The 22,685-nt window shown below is 26.1% G+C and overlaps 1 long non-coding RNA gene across 1 annotated transcript; it reads right to left on the bottom strand.

The window, feature by feature from the left end:
* Positions 1-3,160: 3,160 nt before the first annotated feature.
* Positions 3,161-19,417, bottom strand: LOC126291592 (uncharacterized). The gene is made up of 2 exons (XR_007551822.1): positions 18,669-19,417; positions 3,161-3,344 (listed from the first exon to the last, which is right to left on the bottom strand). It is a non-coding gene; the product is annotated as an uncharacterized LOC126291592 (long non-coding RNA).
* Between the last annotated feature and the right edge of the window lie 3,268 nt (positions 19,418-22,685).

Raw genomic sequence — 22,685 nt, 5'->3', positions numbered from 1 at the left:
AGAGCTGAGAATCTAATACGTATATAGTAGTAGAGTGTAATTGTAGTTAATACAACTATAATAGTTATAATAGTTGTTATATTGTTTTCTATTAACGATTGTATTACAATTCATTTTGGTAAGAATCCAAGGAATGGTGGTAGTCCACCTAAAGATAATAAAGATAAGAATATTATGAATTTAATTTCGGTTTTTATATTTCTGGCTGAATAAATTTGATTTATGAAACATAAATTTATTTGCTTAAATAATAAAACTATAATTAATCTTAATAGTGAGTAAATAATGAAGTATAGTTCTCAGATGTTTTCTCTGACTGTTAATGATCTAATTATTCAACCTAGATGTCTGATTGATGAATATGCTAAAAGTTGTCGTAAGGATGTTTGATTTAAACCTCCTATTGCCCCAATAATAATTCTTAAGATAATAATTGTTCAAATAAAAGTTCTTAATTGAATACAATAGGATAAGACCATTATTGGGGCGATTTTTTGTCATGTTATTAATGTTAAACAATTATTTCATCTTGATGCTCCTATAACTTCTGGAAATCAGAATTGGAAAGGTGCAGCTCCAATCTTTAATAATAGTCTAGATCTAATTATTATTGATGGGATAAATTCTGTTTCCCATCCCATGGGATATTTTATTTGAATCAGCAAAATTGAAAATAATAATATTGTCGATGCTATTGCTTGGACAATAAAATATTTAATTAATGATTCGTTTATTATTATATTTTTATTTTTGTTAGGAGCGGAATAAATGAAAGTAAGTTGATCTCAAGTCCTATTCAAACCCCAAATCAGGAATTTGATGAAATGGACAGGATCGTTCCTATCATTAATGTTGATAGGAAGAGAAGTTTTGTAGAGTTGTTGGTCATTAAAAAGGAGAGGATTGATACCTCTATAAATGGGGTATGAACCCATTAGCTTGTTTAGCTTACCTTTTTACATTAAGGTGTATGATGCACGTTAGTTTTTGATACTAAAGGAGGTAGTTTAATTCTATCTTATGTAATTTTAATGAAGGTAATTTTATTTACTTTATTTACCCTATCAAGGTAACCCTTTAATCAGGCACTTCATTTATTAAATATATAAATCGAAAGTTTTTTTTGAAATTCTTTTATGTATTATTTTGTTTAATTAGAATTAATTTGTCCTGCTCCTTTTATTTTTTTATATATATATATAATAAATAAACTATATTAATATATTACATTTAATTAAAATTAAAAGATTATAAGTTCATCTTATTATTATTAATTGATTATTATAATACATTCATATACCTAGGATTATAGCTACTTATGTTTTTAGCTTAAAATTTGTTATTATAATATAATATATATAATAATATGAAATTTAATATTTAATATTATTATAATTGGATATAATAAATGAAATTATTAATTTTAAATATAAAATATTATAATAATATAAATAATTATATTAATTATAATAAAAGAATTAACATAAATTATCTATAATTAGATTATTTAAATGATATATATATAAGTTAACTTAATATAAAAAAAAGAATTCATATTAATAAGATATTCTATTAAATTACATAATTGTATAAAATATATTTATTATATTATTTAATCTTTCTTTATTTATTAGTGAAAAAAAGTTAAATAAGAAAGAATATAATACATTTATTGCTATACATGTTCCATATTAATCTTTAATTATATATAATAGAGAAGTTGTTGTGGTCATACAGGGGAGCGTTTCTTTTTTTTTGTTAATGTTTGTGGTTTTTTTCTTTTTTTTCTCTAAATATTTCAATCTTTTATTTTTTCCTGATTTAATAAATTTAAAAATTTCTTATTTTTTATTTTTAAAAGTTTTATTCTTGCTTGTTTATTCACTTTTTCTTTGTATTATATGTAAGTTTTGTTAGACTAAATGTTCTTTTTGCAGTAATTTGATTTAATTATCAAGTGATTTTGGATTTAGCAATTGATTTAGTATCGGCATAATTCGTGCCAGCAGCCGCGGTTATACAATTGATACAAGTGAATATTATTGGTTAAAACAGTTGTTTATACTATTAGGGTTGAAATATAAATTTGTAAGGTGAAATGTTAAAATTTATTTGTGGCCCTTTTTATGAATCTGTGAAATTTAAATAATAAACTAGGATTAGATACCCTATTATTTTAAATGTTAATTATATTTACCAGGGTACTATTAGTTAAGGTCTTTAAACCCAAAGAATTTGGAGGTATCTCATTCCATTCAGAGGAACCTACCCCATGATTGATAATACCCGATTTACTCTACTTAATTTATTTGTTTGTATATCTCCGTTATCAGAGAATCTTTTTAGAGTTATAATTCTCAAGATTTATAATTATAAAATATTTCAGGTCAAGGTGCAGCTTATAGTTAAGAGGAGGTGGGTTACAATAGATTTTTGTTTATAACGGATTTGATAGTGAAATACTGTTAATGAAGGTGGATTTGATAGTAATTTAATTTATTTAATTTAACTGATATTGGCTCTGAGATGTGTACACATCGCCCGTCGCTCTCATTATTGATTATTCTATTCTATTTTAAAGTTGCTTCAATTTAGATGAGATAAGTCGTAACATAGTAGATGTACTGGAAAGTGTATCTAGGAAGAGTTTCAAGATATAACTTATTAGTAAAGTGTTTCATTTACACTGAAAATTTTTCTGTGCAAATCAGGATATCTTGATTATTTATTTTATTATATTTATTTTTTGTTTATTTAATTATTTAATATAAATAATTTTATTGTATTTTTGTCTTAGTATATTTTATAGAATTGATTTTTTAAATTTGAGTGTATTGGTAATGTAAGTGTTTTATGAAATATTATTTTAAATTTTTTTAAGTAGATTTTATTTATTGTACCATTTGTATCAGGGTTTATCAAAATTTTAGTATTTATTTTACTTGTCTCGATTTGGGTTGATTTATAAATAATTTATAGTTAATGTATCATAATTAATATTAAATTATTTATAGAAATGAGATGTTAATCGTTTACCAAGATATCTAGTTTCTTAAGAAAAAATTTAATTTTTTATAGTTATTTGTTTTTATTTAATTTTTTAAGTAAAAATATTAACTTATTTATTCTTTAAGGGATAAGCTTTGAAGTTAATAACTTATAATTTATTTTATAGAAATATAATAGTAAGCTTTAAACCAGCTATCTTTAAGATTACGTTTTAGTTCATTATTTTTTATTTTGATTTTTAAATATTTTAGGTTTTTTATTAAGATTATTAATTTAATTTTAAAATTTTTGTAATAATGATAGAATTAGTATATTTATTTGTATGAAATTTTTACCTTGTGAAATTATTATAAGGAACTAGGCAAAATTGATTTCCACCTGTTTATCAAAAACATGTCCTCTTGTTTATACTTTGAGGTCTGGCCTGCTCACTGAGCGTATTTTTAAAGAGCCACGGTATTTTGACCGTGCAAAGGTAGCATAATCATTAGTCTCTTAATTAGTGGCTGGAATGAATGGCTTGACGAGAAATCAACTGTCTCTTAATAAATTTTTGAATTTAACTTTTGAGTCAAAAGGCTTAAATTCTTCTTTAGGACGAGAAGACCCTATAGAGCTTGACATTTTACTTTTATATAGTTTTTTGTTTGTCTTTCTATATTTAATGATGATGTTTTGTTGGGGTGACATGAAGAATAGATAAACTCTTCATTATTATATCATTTATTTATGTTTGTTATTTTGATCCATAATTTATGATCATAAGATTAAGTTACCTTAGGGATAACAGCGTAATTGTTTTTGAGAGCTCATATCGACAAAGCAGATTGCGACCTCGATGTTGGATTAAGAAAAATTTTGGGTGCAGGAGCCCAATGATTAGGTCTGTTCGACCTTTAAATTCTTACATGATCTGAGTTCAGACCGGCGTGAGCCAGGTCGGTTTCTATCCTAAGATTATTAATCCATATTAGTACAAAAGGACCATATGGTTAAAATATTTTTTGTTATATTGATTAATATAAATTTATTTACTATTTTGACAGATTAATGTGTTGAATTTAGAATTCATTTATGTAGATTTTTTTCTACAAATAGTATTGATACTTTATGATTTATTTTTATTTATTTTGAATTTTCTTTTATTGGTTATTTGTGTTTTAATTAGTGTTGCCTTTTTAACTTTATTAGAGCATAAGGTTTTAGGTTATATTCAGATTCGAAAGGGTCCAAATAAGGTAGGCTTTGTTGGAATTCCTCAGCCATTTAGAGATGCTATTAAGTTAATTTGTAAGGAGCAGCCAATTCCTATTATATCTAATTACCTACTTTATTATTTTTCTCCTGTTTTAAATTTAATGATTTCTTTAGCCGTTTGAGTAATTTTTCCTTATTTAACTTATATGTGTTCTATTTCTTATGGATTTTTATTTTTTTTATGTTGTACTAGATTAGGTGTTTATACTGTTATAATTGCTGGTTGATCTTCTAATTCAAATTATTCATTATTAGGTTCTCTTCGTTCTGTTGCTCAAACAATTTCTTATGAAGTTAGTTTAGCTTTAATTTTATTGTCTTTAATTATTTTAATTGGTAGTTTTAATATGTTTGATTTCATAAACTATCAGCTTTATTGTTGATTTATTATTATTTCTTTTCCTTTAGCTTTAGATTGTTTTGCTTCTTGTTTAGCTGAAACTAATCGTACTCCTTTTGATTTTGCTGAAGGGGAATCTGAGTTAGTTTCAGGATTTAATATTGAGTATGGTGCGGGTGGTTTTACTTTAATTTTTTTAGCTGAATATACTAGAATTGTCTCCATAAGAATATTATTGGCTTTAATTTTTTTAGGTGGTGATTTTTATTCTTTTATATTTTTTATTAAGCTTGCTATTATATCTTTTGGTTTTATTTGGGTTCGTGGAACATTACCACGGTTTCGTTATGATAAATTAATGTACTTAGCTTGAAAAAGTTTTTTACCTTTATCTTTGAATTTTTTTATTTTCTTTGTTGGTTTAAAGATTTTATTTATCTCATTTGTTTAGTGAAATTTTTTGAGAAAAGTTAATAGAAGAGTTAAACTTCTAATTTTATGTTTTCAAAACATATGCTTTTCCTAAGCTAATTAACTTTATTCCTTAATTTATTTATCTCATGCGTTTGCGACATGGACGTTAATTAAGAAATATGTAAAGTAGATAATTGTTAAGATTTGACCTGTTATAATATAAGGTTCTTTAACAGGTCGTTTACCAATTCATGTTAGTAAGCATACAACAACTATTATAATTCAGAATAAAATTTGATTAATAGTGTCAAATTGAATGCCTCAGAATGGTGTTTTATTATAAAATGGTAAAATTATTAAGATTCTAATTGATAAAAATAATGCAATAACACCTCCTAATTTATTAGGGATAGATCGTAGAATTGCGTATGCAAATAGGAAATATCACTCTGGTTGAATGTGAACTGGTGTTACTAATGGGTTGGCAGGTACAAAGTTATCTGGATCTCCTAATAGGTAAGGATTGATTAAACATAGTATAATTAATAATGATGTTATTATTACAAATGTAATAGAATCCTTAAAGGTAAAGTATGGATGGAATGAAATTTTTTCAATATCTCCATTTAGTCCAAGAGGATTATTAGATCCTGTTTGGTGAAGAAAAAATAAATGAATTGCTGCTATAGCAGCAATAATAAATGGTAATACAAAATGGAATGTGAAGAATCGATTTAATGTTGCATTATCAACAGCGAATCCTCCTCATACTCATTGGACTAAATCTGTTCCTAAGTATGGGATTGCTGATAATAAATTAGTAATTACTGTTGCACCTCAAAAAGATATTTGGCCTCAGGGTAAGACATATCCTATAAATGCAGTTGCTATAACTAAAAATAAAATCACTGTACCAATTATTCAGGTATGTATATATATATAAGATCCGTAGTAAATTCCCCGTCCTACATGTAAGCAAATACAAATAAAAAATATAGATGCTCCATTTGCATGTAAGGTTCGAATAATTCACCCATTATTTACGTCTCGGCAATTGTGTACTACACTACTGAATGCTATTTCAATATTTGATGTATAATGTATAGCTAAAAATAGTCCAGTTACGATTTGAATTACCAAACATAACCCTAATAGGGATCCAAATGAAATATTTGTTGGGGCAGGTAAGTCAATTAAAGAGTTATTAATAATTTTAATTAAAGGATGTCTTAATCGTAAGGGTTTATTCATTAGTAATTATCTTATTTTACGAATAGGTCCCTGATTAATATTAGTGATTTTAACAACTGCTAGTAGTGCTAAAAATAAATAAATTATTATTATTATTGTAATAATGAATGTTGGTCTGTTATATAATTTTTCTAATGATATTGTTATTTCTTGATAATTGATAGAATTATCAATATTTATAGTTTCAGTGTTTTTGAAAAAGTCTATAAATATAGATATATCTAGAATAATTAATATTGATATGATAAATACTCACATTATTAATGTAATAATTATAGTAATTGATTTAGGCTGAAATATTTCGTTTGATGCAATTCTTGTAATGTAAATAAATAATACTAGTATACCACCAAGAAATGTTAAAAATAAAATTATGATAATCAATATCTTTCTACTATTGTTCCTGTTATTAATCCAACTAGGAAGGTTTGAAGGATAATAAAAAGCATTATTGATATTGGGTGTCTTAATTTAATAAAATTAATATTTATTACATTTGATAATGATATAATTATTATTTTGATCATTTCAGGGGTTAGTTTATTTAAAATATCGGTTTTGGGGACCGATGATGGAAGCTTTTCCACCTCTGAAGTTTTAAAAGTGGGGGCTGGACTTATTTCCGGTTTACAAGATCGGCGTTTTTTTTATACTATTAAAACTAATGTTTATATTCTCTATTTTTACTTCTTTAATGATTTATTTTGCTGGTGTTTATGTTTTTTCTTCTAAACGTAAACATTTATTAATGGTTCTTTTGAGATTAGAATATATTGTTCTTTCTTTATTTATATTAGTTATTGTTTTTCTTATTGAGTTTGATTATGATTATTTTTTTCCTGTTATTTTTTTAGTTTTTTCTGTTTGTGAGGATGCTTTAGGTCTTTCTATATTAGTTTCAATAATTCGTTCTCATGGTAATGATTTTTTTAATTCTTTTGGTTTATCTTTATGTTAAAGTATTTATTTATAACTATTTTTTTGATTCCTCTTTGTTTATTAAATAATTGTTGATGGTTGGTTCATTCTTTAATGTTTCTGTCGAGTTTTGTGTTTATAATTTGTGTTTATTCATATGCTGATTTGAATATAATTAGATATTATTTTGGTATTGATTATTTTTCTTTTAGTTCAATTTTGCTTAGTTTTTGGATTTGTTCTTTAATAATCACTGCTAGAGGTTCAGTTTTTTTGTTTTTGTGGTATTGATTTTAATAATTATGCTTTACTGTTCATTTGCTAGATTAAGTCTTCTTTCTTTTTATATTTTTTTTGAGGCTGGATTAGTTCCTACTTTACTTTTAATTTTGGGTTGGGGTTATCAACCTGAGCGTTTGCAGGCTGGTGTTTATTTAATTTTTTATACTTTGGTTGCTAGATTACCTTTATTATTAGTTTTATTTAAGGTTTATGATTTTTCTAATACTTTATATTTTCCTTTATTAGTTGATTTTGGTTCTTATTATTTTATGTTTTATGTATTTATAATTTTGGCTTTTTTAGTTAAGATACCTATGTTTTTGGTTCATTTATGACTTCCTAAGGCTCATGTAGAGGCCCCTATTTCAGGTAGAATGATTCTTGCTGGTGTTTTATTAAAGTTAGGTGGTTATGGTATTTTTCGTGTTATAAAGGTTATTTCTTATTTGGGTTTAAAATTTAATTATTTTTGATTATCTTTGGGTTTATCTGGGGATGTTATTGTAAGATTTATTTGTTTTCGTCAGGTTGATTTAAAGTCTTTAATTGCATATTCTTCCGTTGCTCATATAAGAATGGTTATTGGTGGATTGCTGACTATGAATTGATGAGGTTGTGTAGGTTCTCTTTCTCTAATGCTTGGTCATGGTTTATGTTCTGGTTTATTCTCTTTATCTAATATTATTTATGAACGTTTAGGTAGACGAAGATTATAAATTAACGGGGGTATAATTAATTTGATGCCAAGAATGGCTTTATGATGATTTCTTTTAAGATCATCAAATATGGCTGCTCCTCCTTCTTTAAATTTGGTAGGTGAAATTAGATTATTAAATAGAATTATATCTTGATCTTCTTTTAGATTCTTTGCTTTGATTTTTTTATCTTTTTTTAGAGCTGTTTATACTTTGTATATATATTCTTATTCTCAGCATGGAAATTATTATTCTGGTGTTAATACTTGTTCTCTTGGTTATTTTCGTGAATATCATCTTTTACTTTTACATTGATTGCCTTTAAATATTCTCTGTTTAAAGGGTGAATATTTCTTTGTCTAGTTTGCTTAAGTATTTTAATTAAAAATATTGTTTTGTGGAATCAATGATATGAAGTTTTTCATCTTAGGCTGTGAATTTATTTTCTATTTGTTCTTTGAGTTTTTTTCTTTGTTTTTTTCGAGAACTATAATTTTTATTTTAGGTATTTATTATTTAATAATTGATTATAGAGTTTTTGTTGAGTGAGAGCTTTTCAATTTAAATGGTTCTATAGTTGTTATAACTTTAATTTTGGATTGAATATCTCTTATTTTTATATCTTTTGTTATATATATTTCTTCTTTGGTTATTTATTATAGAGAGGATTATATATCTGGTGAAAAGAATATAAAACGTTTAATTATTATTGTTTTAATATTTATTCTTTCTATAGGTTTTTTAATTATTAGTCCTAATTTAATTAGAATTTTATTAGGTTGAGATGGTTTAGGTTTAGTTTCTTATTGTTTAGTTATTTATTATCAAAATGTAAAATCTTATGGTGCTGGTATATTAACTGCACTTTCTAATCGTATTGGTGATGTTGCTATTTTAATTTCTATTGCATGATGTTAAATTTTGGTGGTTTAAATTATATTTATTATTATGATTTTATTTCTAATTCTTTTGAAATAAGGTTCATTACTATATTAATTGTTTTAGCAGCTATAACTAAGAGAGCTCAGATTCCTTTCTCTTCATGACTTCCTGCTGCTATAGCAGCTCCTACTCCTGTTTCTGCTTTAGTTCATTCTTCTACTCTTGTTACTGCTGGTGTTTATTTATTAATTCGTTTTAGACCAATATTAGATACTTATAATTGTGGTTGTTTTTTACTTTTAATTGGTTGTATAACTATATTTATGGCTGGATTGGGCGCTAATTTTGAATTTGATTTGAAGAAGATTATTGCTCTTTCTACTTTAAGACAACTTGGTTTAATAATAAGAATTTTGGCTATGGGTTATCCAAAGCTTGCATTTTTTCATTTATTGGCTCATGCTTTATTTAAGGCATTATTATTTATATGTGCAGGTTCAATAATTCATAATTTGAAGGATTCTCAGGATATTCGTTTTATAGGATCAATTGTTAATTTCATACCTTTAACTTCAGTTTGTTTTAATGTTTCTAGTTTATCTTTGTGTGGAATACCTTTTTTAGTGGGATTTTATTCAAAGGATTTAATTCTTGAGATGGTTTGTTTAAGATGAATTAATTGTTTAATTTTTTTTCTTTATTTTTTTCTACTGGTTTAACTGCTTCTTATTCTTTTCGTTTGTTTTATTATTCAATATCTGGTGATAATAATTTTTATTCTAGATTTTCTTTTGATGATAAGGGTTATTATATTTCATTTGGAATAATTGGTCTATTGTTTGTTGCTGTTTTTGGTGGTAGTCTTTTATCTTGATTAATTTTTCCTATTCCTCATGTGATTGCTTTAACTTATTATTTAAAGTTTTTAACTATTACAGTTGTTATTTTAGGTGCTTATTTAGGTTATCTTATTTCTAATTTTGATTTTTCTCATAATTTATTTTCTTTAAGTATACTTTCTTTTGTCAGATTTGCTGGTTCTATATGATTTATACCTTTTCTTTCAACTAAGTTTATTAGATATATTCCTTTAAAAATAGGTTATTATTCATCTAAGTCATTTGATTATGGTTGGGGTGAATTACTTGGTGGTAAAGGTTTATATAGATTATTTATTTATTTAATTGGTTATATTCAAGGTTGATATGATTCTAATTTCAAGATTTATCTTTTAACTTTTATTTTTTGAATATTTATTTTGGTAATATTATTTTTCGTTTACTTAAATAGCTTATAATTAGAGCGTGACACTGAAGATGTTAAGGAGGTATTTTTACTTTTAGGTATTTATAAATATAGATATATTATTTTTACAGTGAAAATGTAATGTTTTATTTAAACTATATAAATTTTAGAAATGTTAACGGAGTTTAACCGCTAATATAAAAAGTTAGCAGCTTTCATATTGGCTTTACATTTCCTTAATTGGAACTATTATAGTTCAATTATATTATTAACAGTAATACGCCTCTTTTTGGCTTCAATTAATAAGAATAAGGGTAGTATATACCAATCTTCCAGGTCGAAACTGACTGCAATATTTCGCTTCTTATTCTATTTAAGGTTGATTGATATTATCAATACTTTTTGAATGCAACCCAAATGTTATGTTTAACTACAACCCTTTATTCTGCTCATTGTAATGCTCCTTGATTTCATTCATGGTATAGTCCACCTAGTAGAACTAGAATAAAAAATATTGTTGATACTGTTCAGATTATAATGTCTGATGTTTTAAAAATAATTACAATTGGTAGAATTAGTGCAATTTCTACATCAAAAATTAAAAAGATTACTGTGATTAGGAAGAATCGTAGTGAGAATGGTATTCGTGCTGATATTTTTGGATCAAACCCACATTCAAATGGTGAACTTTTTTCTCGATCATTAATTAATTTTTTTGATAGTGTTGTTGCCAGGATTATAACAATTATTGGAATAATAAATCTAATGAAAACTCTTGTGGATAGAATTAGAATTGTTTTTCTTGATTTATATCAAGCTTTCTGATTGGAAGTCAAATGTACTATTTATACTAGAAAAACAATTATCTACCTCATCAATAAATAGATATATATAAGAATAATCATACTACGTCTACGAAGTGTCAGTATCATGCTGCTGCTTCAAATCCAAAGTGGTGTCTTGGTGAGAATTGATTTATTGAGTGTCGAAGTAGACATGTTGATAAAAAGATTGTTCCAATAATTACGTGTAAACCATGGAATCCTGTTGCAACAAAGAATGTTGACCCATAAACTGCATCTGCAATGGTAAAAGGTGCTTCTCAATATTCATATGCTTGGAGTATTGTAAAGTATAGTCCTAATAACACTGTGAAGAATAATCCTTGTAGTGCTTGAGTATGATTAGATTCCATTAAACTATGATGTGCTCATGTTACTGTTACTCCTGATGCTAAAAGAATAGCTGTATTAAGTAATGGAATTTGTATAGGGTTAAAGGGTTGAATTCCTATTGGAGGTCATAGTATTTCTAGTTCAATTGTTGGTGCTAATCTTCTTCTAAAGAATGCTCAAAAAAAAGAAACGAAAAATAATACCTCTGATGCAATAAATAAAATTATTCCTCATCATAATCCAATTGATACAAATCCTGTATGTAATCCTTGATATGTTCCTTCTTGTACTACATCTCGTCATCATTGAATTATGGTTAGTAGGGTAATTCCAAATCCAATTATAAATAAGTTAATATTAAATAGGTGGAATCATTTTTCTAGTCCTGATACTAGGACTATAGCTCCAATTGCTCCTGTTAATGGTCAAGGTCTATAGTCTACTAAGTGGAATGGGTGGTTTGAGTGAGTTGTTAACATAGGTTTAATATACTTCTCTAGAATATAGAGTTCTTAGAATTGAGAAAACTTACGCTTGAATTATTGCTACTGCTGATTCTAGAATTAATAGAAGTATTTGTCCAATAATTAGTAATGAGATTAAGTTTATTGCTATAGATGGTCCTGTGTTTCCTAATAAGGTTAATAATAAGTGTCCTGCAATTATATTTGCTGCTAACCGTACTGCTAATGTACCTGGTCGAATAACATTACTAAGTGTTTCAATTAGTACTATAAATGATATTAATGCGGGCAGTGTACCTTGTGGTACAAGGTGTGTAAATATATGATTAGTATGTTTAATTCATCCAAATAATATAAATCTTAGTCATATAGGTAGGGCAATTGCAAATGTTAATGCTAAATGTCTTGTTCTAGTATAAATATAAGGGAATAATCCTATGAAATTGTTAAATAGTATTATAATAAGAATTGAGATGAAAATGAATGTTGTTCCATTAAATGATTTTGGTCCAAGTAGTGTTTTAAATTCTCTATGTAAGGTTAAATTTAGTTTATTTCAGATAATGTTAATTCGTGATGGTGTAAGTCAAAATAGTGATGGGATTAATAATAGTCCTAGAAATGTTCTAGTTCAATTTAATGATAAATTAAAGATGTTAGTTGATGGGTCAAATGTTGAGAATAGATTTGTTATCATTTTCAATTTAAGTTTTTTATTTCAATTGTTCCTTTTTCTGCTCTTTTAATAAGGTTAGGTTTAAATGAGAAGAAGTTTATTTGATGAAACAAGATTAATGTAGCTGAAAATATAATGAATAGTGAGAATCATATAAGAGGGGATATTTGAGGGATTTGGATATAATTTCCCCATCAGAAGTAGTCGTTAATTTACTATTATTTGGTTTAAGAGACCATTACTTACTTTCAGTCATCTGATGAATTTCAAGGTGTACTAATTTTTTTAGTTACTTTAGATTGACACTCTAATGTTATTTATTTTAACTAACTCCTTAAATTATCTTAGATAATCACTTAATAAATAAATTTACTGAAGTTCTTTCAATTACAGTTGGTATAAATCTGTGGTTTGCTCCACAGATTTCTGAGCATTGTCCAAAGAATAATCCAGGTCGATTTATTGTGAATGTTCCTTGATTTAACCGACCTGGCGTTGCATCAATTATAACCCCTAATGCAGGAACTGCTCATGAGTGTAGAACATCTGATGCTTTTGTTAATACTCGTACTTCTGTATTTATTGGTAGGATTGTTCGGTTATCTACATCTAGCAGTCGAAATCCATCATTTTCTAGGTCTTGTTCTGGTGTTATATAAGTGTCAAATTCTACGTCTATGAAGTCTGAATATTCATATCTTCAATATCATTGTCGTCCAATGGTTTTAATTGTGATTATTGCATCTACTGAATCATCAAGTAAATACAATAGTCGTAATGATGGAAGGGCAATAAAAATTAATGTAATTGCTGGTAAAGCTGTTCAGATTGTTTCAATTAAATGTCCATGAAGTATATTACGGTTAGTATAGGCAATAAATAATATATAACTTAAGGCATAACCTACAATTACTGTAATTAATAATAATACGACCATAGTATGATCATTAAAGAATGATAATTGTTCCATTAATGGTGAAGCTCCATCTTGAAGAGATAAATTTGATCATGTTATCATTAATAAATATTTTCTAATAAAAGGTCAAACCTTTATTTGTAGAGCTTAAATCTACTGCACTAATCTGCCATATTAGAATCTAGAGATTAATGGTAATTCTGAGTAACTATGTTCTGCAGGAGGGTTATTTTGTAGCCATTCTGTTGATCTTCTTATGTTAGCTCTAAATATAATTGCTCGGTTTGTAACCATTCTTTCTCATATAATTACAATGAATATAATGATTCCTACAATAGAAATTGTAGACCCAATTCTTGATACTACGTTTCATGATGTATATGCGTCTGGGTAGTCTGAGTATCGTCAAGGTATTCCTGCTAATCCTAGGAAGTGTTGAGGAAAGAATGTTAAGTTTACTCCAATGAATATAATTGTAAATTGGATTTTTAATCATGTATTATTTATAGTTAATCCTGTAAATAGTGGATATCATTGAATGACACCTCCTATAATTGCAAATACTGCTCCTATAGATAATACATAATGAAAGTGGGCTACTACATAATACATATCATGTAATACAATATCAAGTGATGAATTTGCTAATACTAATCCTGTTAATCCACCAATTGTAAATAGGAAAATAAATCCTAGAGCTCATAATAATGGTGGATTGAACTTGAATTTAGTTCCATATAATGTAGCTAATCATCTAAATACCTTAATTCCTGTAGGTACAGCAATAATTATTGTTGCTGATGTAAAATATGCTCGTGTGTCAACATCCATTCCCACTGTAAATATATGATGTGCTCATACAATAAATCCTATTAGTCCAATTGATAGTATAGCATAAATTATACCTAATGTTCCAAATGATTCAATTTTTCCTCTTTCTTGACATACAATATGTGAAATAATTCCGAACCCCGGTACAATTAAAATATAAACTTCTGGGTGTCTAAAGAATCAAAATAGATGTTGATATAGAATTGGGTCACCCCCTCCTGCAGGGTCAAAGAATGATGTATTTAAATTTCGATCTGTTAATAATATAGTAATAGCTCCTGCTAAAACTGGAAGTGAAAGAAGGAGAAGTAATGCTGTAATAGCTACTGATCATACAAATAAAGGTGTTTGATCTAAAGTTATACTTTCTGATCGTATATTAATTGCTGTTGTAATGAAATTTACTGCACCAAGAATAGATGATACACCTGCTAAGTGTAGTGAAAAAATAGCTAGATCTACAGATGCACCCCCGTGTGCAATAGCTCCTGCTAGAGGAGGGTAAACTGTTCATCCTGTACCAGCACGATTATCTACTATAGAAGATGTAAGAAGAAGGGTTAGTGAAGGTGGTAGTAATCAAAAACTTATATTATTTATTCGTGGAAATGCTATATCTGGTGCACCAATTATTAGTGGAACAAGTCAATTACCAAATCCACCAATTATAATAGGTATTACTATAAAGAAAATTATTACGAATGCGTGAGCTGTAATAATAACATTATAAATCTGGTCATCCCCAATTAGAGATCCGGGTTGACCAAGTTCAGCACGAATAAGTATTCTTATTGATGTTCCTACTATTCCTGCTCATGCTCCAAATAGAAAATATAAAGTACCAATGTCCTTATGGTTTGTTGAGAATAATCATTTTTGCGGTAAGATGGCTGAATTTTAGGTGGTAGACTGTAAATCTACTTATGAGATGTTTTCTCTCTTATCATATTTAGGTCTTATATTCAATTATGATTCTAGACTGTAATTCTAGAGGTGTAAAATTTTACTAAGGCCTAAAAGATTTTCTTTTAATTATAACTTTGAAGGTTATTAGTTTGATTAACTTAAGTCCTTAGTATAATGAAATTAAGGTTGATGTTGAAATCAATCCTATTGTTCAAATTATTACTGTTATAGGAAGAATCATTCTTGATTTTTGGGACTTTTTTCATTTTGGTAAGAATCCAATGAATGGTGGTAGTCCACCTAAAGATAATAAAGATAAGAATATTATGAATTTAATTTCGGTTTTTATATTTCTGGCTGAATAAATTTGATTTATGAAAAATAAATTTATTTGCTTAAATAATAAAACTATAATTAATCTTAATAGTGAGTAAATAATGAAGTATAGTTCTCAGATGTTTTCTCTGACTGTTAATGATCTAATTATTCAACCTAGATGTCTGATTGATGAATATGCTAAAAGTTGTCGTAAGGATGTTTGATTTAAACCTCCTATTGTCCCAATAATAATTCTTAAGATAATAATTGTTCAAATAAAAGTTCTTAATTGAATACAATAGGATAAGACCATTATTGGGGCGATTTTTTGTCATGTTATTAATGTTAAACAATTATTTCATCTTGATGCTCCTATAACTTCTGGAAATCAGAAATGGAAAGGTGCAGCTCCAATCTTTAATAATAGTCTAGATCTAATTATTATTGATGGGATAAATTCTGTTTCCCATCCCATGGGATATTTTATTTGAATCAGCAAAATTGAAAATAATAATATTGTCGATGCTATTGCTTGGACAATAAAATATTTAATTGATGATTCGTTTATTATTATATTTTTATTTCTTGTTAGGAGTGGAATAAATGAAAGTAAGTTGATCTCAAGTCCTATTCAAACCCCAAATCAGGAGTTTGATGAAATGGACAGGGTCGTTCCTATCATTAATGTTGATAGGAAGAGAAGTTTTGTAGAGTTGTTGGTCATTAAAAAGGAGAGGATTGATACCTCTATAAATGGGGTATGAACCCATTAGCTTGTTTAGCTTACCTTTTTACATTAAGGTGTATGATGCACGTTAGTTTTTGATACTAAAGGAGGTAGTTTAATTTAATATGTAAATCGAAAGTTTTTTTAAATTCTTTTATGTATTATTTTGTTTAATTAGAATTAATTTATCCTGCTCCTTTTATTTTTATATATATATATATATATATATATATAATAAATAATTTATATTAATATATTACATTTAATTAAAATTAAAAGATTATAAGTTCATCTTATTATTATTAATTGATTATTATAATACATTCATTTACCTAGGATTATAGCTACTTATGTTTTTAGCTTAAAATAAGTTATTATAATATAATATATATAATAATATGTAATTTAATATTTAATAGTATTATAATTGGATATAATAAATAAAATTATTAATTTTCAAGATAAAATATTATAATAATATAAATAATTATATTAATTATAATAATATAATTAACATAGATTATCTATAATTAGATTATTTAACTAATATATATATAAGTTAACTTAATATAAAAAAAGAATTCATATTAATAACATATTATATTAAATTACATAATTGTATAAAATATATTTATTATATTATTTAATCTTTCTTTATTTATTAGTGAAAAGAAAGATTAAATAAGAAAGAATATAATACATTTATTGCTATACATGTTCCATATTAATCTTTAATTATATATAATAGAGAAGTTGTTGTGGTCATACAGGGGAGCGTTTCTTTTTTTTGTTAATGTTTGTGGTTTATTTCTTTTTTTTTCTTTAAATATTTGAATCTTTTATTTTTTCCTAATTTAATAAATTTAAAAATTTCTTATTTTTTATTATTAAAAGTTTTATTCTTGCTTGTTTATTCACTTTTTCTTTGTATTATATGTAAGTTTTGTTACACTAAATGTTCTTTTTGCAGTAATTTGATTTAATTATCAAGTGATTTTGGATTTAGCAACTGATTTAGTATCGGCATAATTTGTGCCAGCAGCCGCGGTTATACGATTGATACAAGTGAATATTATTGGTTAAAACAGTTGTTTATACTATTAGGGTTGAAATATATATTTGTAAGGTGAAATTTTAAAATTTATTTGTGGCCCTTTTTATGAATCTGTGAAATGTAAATAATAAACTAGGATTAGATACCCTATTATTTTAAATGTTAATTATATTTACCAGGGTACTATAAGTTAAGGTCTTTAAACCCAAAGAATTTGGCGGTATCTCATTCCATTCAGAGGAACCTACCCCATGATTGATAATACACGATTTACTCTACTTAATTTATTTGTTTGTATATCTCCGTTATCAGAGAAACTTTTTAGAGTTATAATTATAAAATATATCAGGTCAAGGTGCAGTTTATAGTTAAGAGGATGTGGATTACAATAGATTTTTGTTTATAACGGATTTGATAGTGAAATACTGTTAATGAAGGTGGATTTGATAGTAATTTAATTTATTTAATTTAACTGATATTGGCTCTGAGATGTGTACACATCGCCCGTCGCTCTCATTATTGATTATTCTATTCTATTTTAAAGTAGCTTCAATTTAGATGAGATAAGTCGTAACATAGTAGATGTACTGGAAAGTGTATCTAGGAAGAGTTTCAAGATATAACTTATTAGTAAAGTGTTTCATTTACACTGAAAATTTTTCTGTGCAAATCAGGATATCTTGATTATTTATTTTATTATATTTATTTTTTGTTTATTTAATTATTTAATATAAGTAATTTTATTGTATTTTTGTCTTAGTATATTTTATAGAATTGATTTTTTAAATTATAGTGTATTGGTAATGTAAGTGTTTTATGAAATATTATTTTAAATCTTTTAAAGTAGATTTTATTTATTGTACCTTTTGTATCAGGGTTTATCAAAATGTTAGTATTTTTTTTACTTGTCTCGATTTGGGTTGATTTATAAATAATTTATAGTTAATGTATCATAATTATTATTAAATTATTTATAGAAATGAGATGTTAATCGTTTCCCAAGATATCTAGTTTCTTAAGAAAAAATTTAATTTTTTAAAGTTATTTGGTTTTATTTAATTTTTTAAGTAAAAATATTAACTTATTTATTCTTTAAGGGATAAGCTTTGAAGTTAATAACTTATAATTTATTTTATAGTAATATAATAGTAAGCTATAAACCAGCTATCTTTAAGATTACGTTTTAGTTCATTATTTTTTATTTTGATTTTATAAATATTTTAGGTTTTTTATTAAGATTATTAATTTAATTTTAAAATTTTTTTAATAATGATAGAATTAGTATATTTATTTGTATGAAATTTTTACCTTGTGAACTTATTATAAGGAACTAGGCAAAATTGATTTCCGCCTGTTTATCAAAAACATGTCCTCTTGTTTATACTTTGAGGTCTGGCCTGGTCACTGAGCGTATTTTTAAAGATCCGCGGTATTTTGACCGTGCAAAGGTAGCATAATCATTAGTCTCTTAATTAGTGGCTGAAATGAATGGCTTGACGAGATATCAACTGTCTCTTAATAAATTTTTGAATTTAACTTTTGAGTCAAAAGGCTTAAATTCTTCTTTAGGACGAGAAGACCCTATAGAGCTTGACATTTTACTTTTATATAGATTTTTGTTTGTCTTTCTATATTTAATGATGATGTTTTGTTGGGGTGACATGAAGAATAGATAAACTCTTCATTATTATATCATTTATTTATGTTTGTTATTTTGATCCATTATTTATGATCATAAGATTAAGTTACCTTAGGGATAACAGCGTAATTGTTTTTGAGAGCTCATATCGACAAAGCAGATTGCGACCTCGATGTTGGATTAAGAAAAATTTTGGGTGCAGGAGCCCAATGATTAGGTCTGTTCGACCTTTAAATTCTTACATGATCTGAGTTCAGACCGGCGTGAGCCAGGTCGGTTTCTATCCTAAGATTATTAATCCATATTAGTAGGAAAGGACCATATGGTTAAAATATTTTTTGTTATATTGATTAATATTAATTTATTTACTATTTTGACAGATTAATGTGTTGAATTTAGAATTCATTTATGTAGATTTTTTCTACAAATAGTATTGATACTTTATGATTTATTTATATTTATTTTGAATTTTCTTTTATTGGTTATTTGTGTTTTAATTAGTGTTGCCTTTTTAACTTTATTAGAGCATAAGGTTTTAGGTTATATTCAGATTCGAAAGGGTCCAAATAAAGTAGGTTTTGTTGGAATTCCTCAGCTATTTAGAGATGCTATTAAGTTAATTTGTAAGGAGCAGCCAATTCCTATTATATCTAATTACCTACTTTATTATTTTTCCCCTGTTTTTAATTTAATGATTTCTTTAGCCGTTTGAGTAATTTTTCCTTATTTAACTTATATGTGTTCTTTTTCTAATGGATTTTTATTTTTTTTATGTTGTACTAGATTAGGTGTTTATACTGTTATAATTGCTGGTTGATCTTCTAATTAAAATTATTCATTATTAGGTTCTCTTCGTTCTGTTGCTCAAACAATTTCTTATGAAGTTAGATTAGCTTTAATTTTATTGTCTTTAATTATTTTAATTGGTAGTTTTAATATGTTTGATTTTATAAACTATCAGCTTTATTGTTGATTTATTATTATTTCTTTTCCTTTAGCTTTAGCTTGTTTTGCTTCTTGTTTAGCTGAAACTAATCGTACTCCTTTTGATTTTGCTGAAGGGGAATCTGAGTTAGTTTCAGGATTTAATATTGAGTATGGTGCGGGTGGTTTTACTTTAATTTTTTTAGCTGAATATACTAGAATTGTCTTCATAAGAATATTATTGGCTTTAATTTTTTTAGGTGGTGATTTTTATTCTTTTATATTTTTTATTAAGCTTGCTATTATATCTTTTGGTTTTATTTTGGTTCGTGGAACATTACCACGGTTTCGTTATGATAAATTAATGTACTTAGCTTGAAAAAGTTTTTTACCTTTATCTTTGAATTTTTTTATTTTCTTTGTTGGTTTAAAGATTTTATTTATCTCATTTGTTTAGTGAAATTTTTTGAGAAAAGTTAATAGAAGAGTTAAACTTCTAATTTTATGTTTTCAAAACATATGCTTTTCCTAAGCTAATTAACTTTATTCCTTAATTAATTTATCTCATGCGTTTGCGACATGGACATTAATTAAGAAATATGTAAAGTAGATAATTGTTAAGATTTGACCTGTTATAATATAAGGTTCTTCAACAGGTCATTTACCAATTCACGTTAGTAAGCATACAACAACTACTATAATTCAGAATAAAATTTGATTAATAGGGTAAAATTGAATGCCTCAGAATGGTGTTTTATTATAAAATGGTAAAATTATTAAGATTCTAATTGATAAAAATAATGCAATAACACCTCCTAATTTATTAGGGATAGATTGTAGAATTGCATATGCAAATAGGAAATATCACTCTGGTTGAATGTGAACTGGTGTTACTAATGGGTTGGCAGGTACAAAGTTATCTGGATCTCCTAATAGGTAAGGATTGATTAAACATAGTATAATTAATAATGATGTTATTATTACAAATGTAATAGAATCCTTAAAGGTAAAGTATGGATGGAATGGAATTTTTTCAATATCTCCATTTAGTCCAAGAGGATTATTAGATCCTGTTTGGTGAAGAAAAAATAAATGAATTGCTGCTATAGCAGCAATAATAAATGGTAATACAAAATGGAATGTGAAGAATCGATTTAATGTTGCATTATCAACAGCGAATCCTCCTCATACTCATTGGACGAAATCTGTTCCTAAGTATGGGATTGCTCATAATAAATTAGTAATTACTGTTGCACCTCAAAAAGATATTTGGCCTCAGGGTAAGACTTATCCTATAAATGCAGTTGCTATAACTAAAAATAAAATCACTGTACCAATTATTCAGGTATGTATATATATATAAGATCCGTAGTAAATTCCCCGTCCTACATGTAAGTAAATACAAATAAAAAATATAGATGCTCCATTTGCATGTAAGGTTCGGATAATTCAACCATTATTTACGTCTCGGCAGATGTGTACTACACTACTGAATGCTATATCAATATTTGATGTATAATGTATAGCTAAAAATAGTCCAGTTACGATTTGAATTACCAAACATAACCCTAATAGGGATCCAAACTTTCATCAAAATGAAATATTTGTTGGGGCAGGTAAGTCAATTAAAGAGTTATTAATAATTTTAATTAAAGGATGTCTTAATCGTAAGGGTTTATTCATTAGCAATTATCTTATTTTACGAATAGGTCCCTGATTAATATTAGTGATTTTAACAACTGCTAGTAGTGCTAAAAATAAATAAATTATTATTATTATTGTAATAATGTATGTTGGTCTGTTATATAATTTTTCTAAAGATATTGTTATTTCTTGATTATTGATTGAATTATCAATATTTATAGTTTCGGTGTTTTTGAAAAAGTCTATAAATATAGATATATCTAGAATAATTAATATTGATATGATAAATACTCACATTATTAATGTAATAATTATAGTAATTGATTTAGGCTGAAATATTTCGTTTGATGCAATTCTTGTAATGTAAATAAATAATACTAGTATACCACCAAGAAATGTTAAAAATAAAATATATGATAATCAATATCTTTCTATTATTGTTCCTGTTATTAATCCAACTAGGAAGGTTTGAAGGATAATAAAAAGCATTATTGATATTGGGTGTCTTAATTTAATAAAATTAATATTTATTACATTTGATGATGATATAATTATTATTTTGATCATTTCAGGGGTTAGTTTATTTAAAATATCGGTTTTGGGGACCGATGATGGAAGCTTTTCCACCTCTGAAGTTTTAAAAGTGGGGGCTGGACTTATTTCCGGTTAACAAGACCGGCGTTTTTTTTAAACTATTAAAACTAATGTTTATATTCTCTATTTTTACTTCTTTATTGATTTATTTTGCTGGGGTTTATGTTTTTTCTTCTAAACGTAAACATTTATTAATGGTTCTTTTGAGATTAGAATATATTGTTCTTTCTTTAGTTATATTAGTTATTGTTTTTCTTATTGAGTTTGATTATGATTATTTTTTTCCTGTTATTTTTTTAGTTTTTTCTGTTTGTGAGGGAGCTGTAGGTCTTTCTATTTTAGTTTCAATAATTCGTTCTCATGGTAATGATTTTTTTAATTCTTTTGGTTTATCTTTATGTTAAAGTATTTATTTATAACTATTTTTTTGATCCCTCTTTGTTTATTAAATAATTGTTGATGGTTGGTTCATTCTTTAATGTTTCTGTCGAGTTTTGTGTTTATAATTTGTGTTTATTCATATG

Source organism: Schistocerca gregaria, chromosome 9, assembly GCF_023897955.1.
Source record: "Schistocerca gregaria isolate iqSchGreg1 chromosome 9, iqSchGreg1.2, whole genome shotgun sequence".
Taxonomy (NCBI): domain Eukaryota; kingdom Metazoa; phylum Arthropoda; class Insecta; order Orthoptera; family Acrididae; genus Schistocerca; species Schistocerca gregaria.
This window is presented reverse-complemented; position numbering and strand designations above follow the sequence as displayed.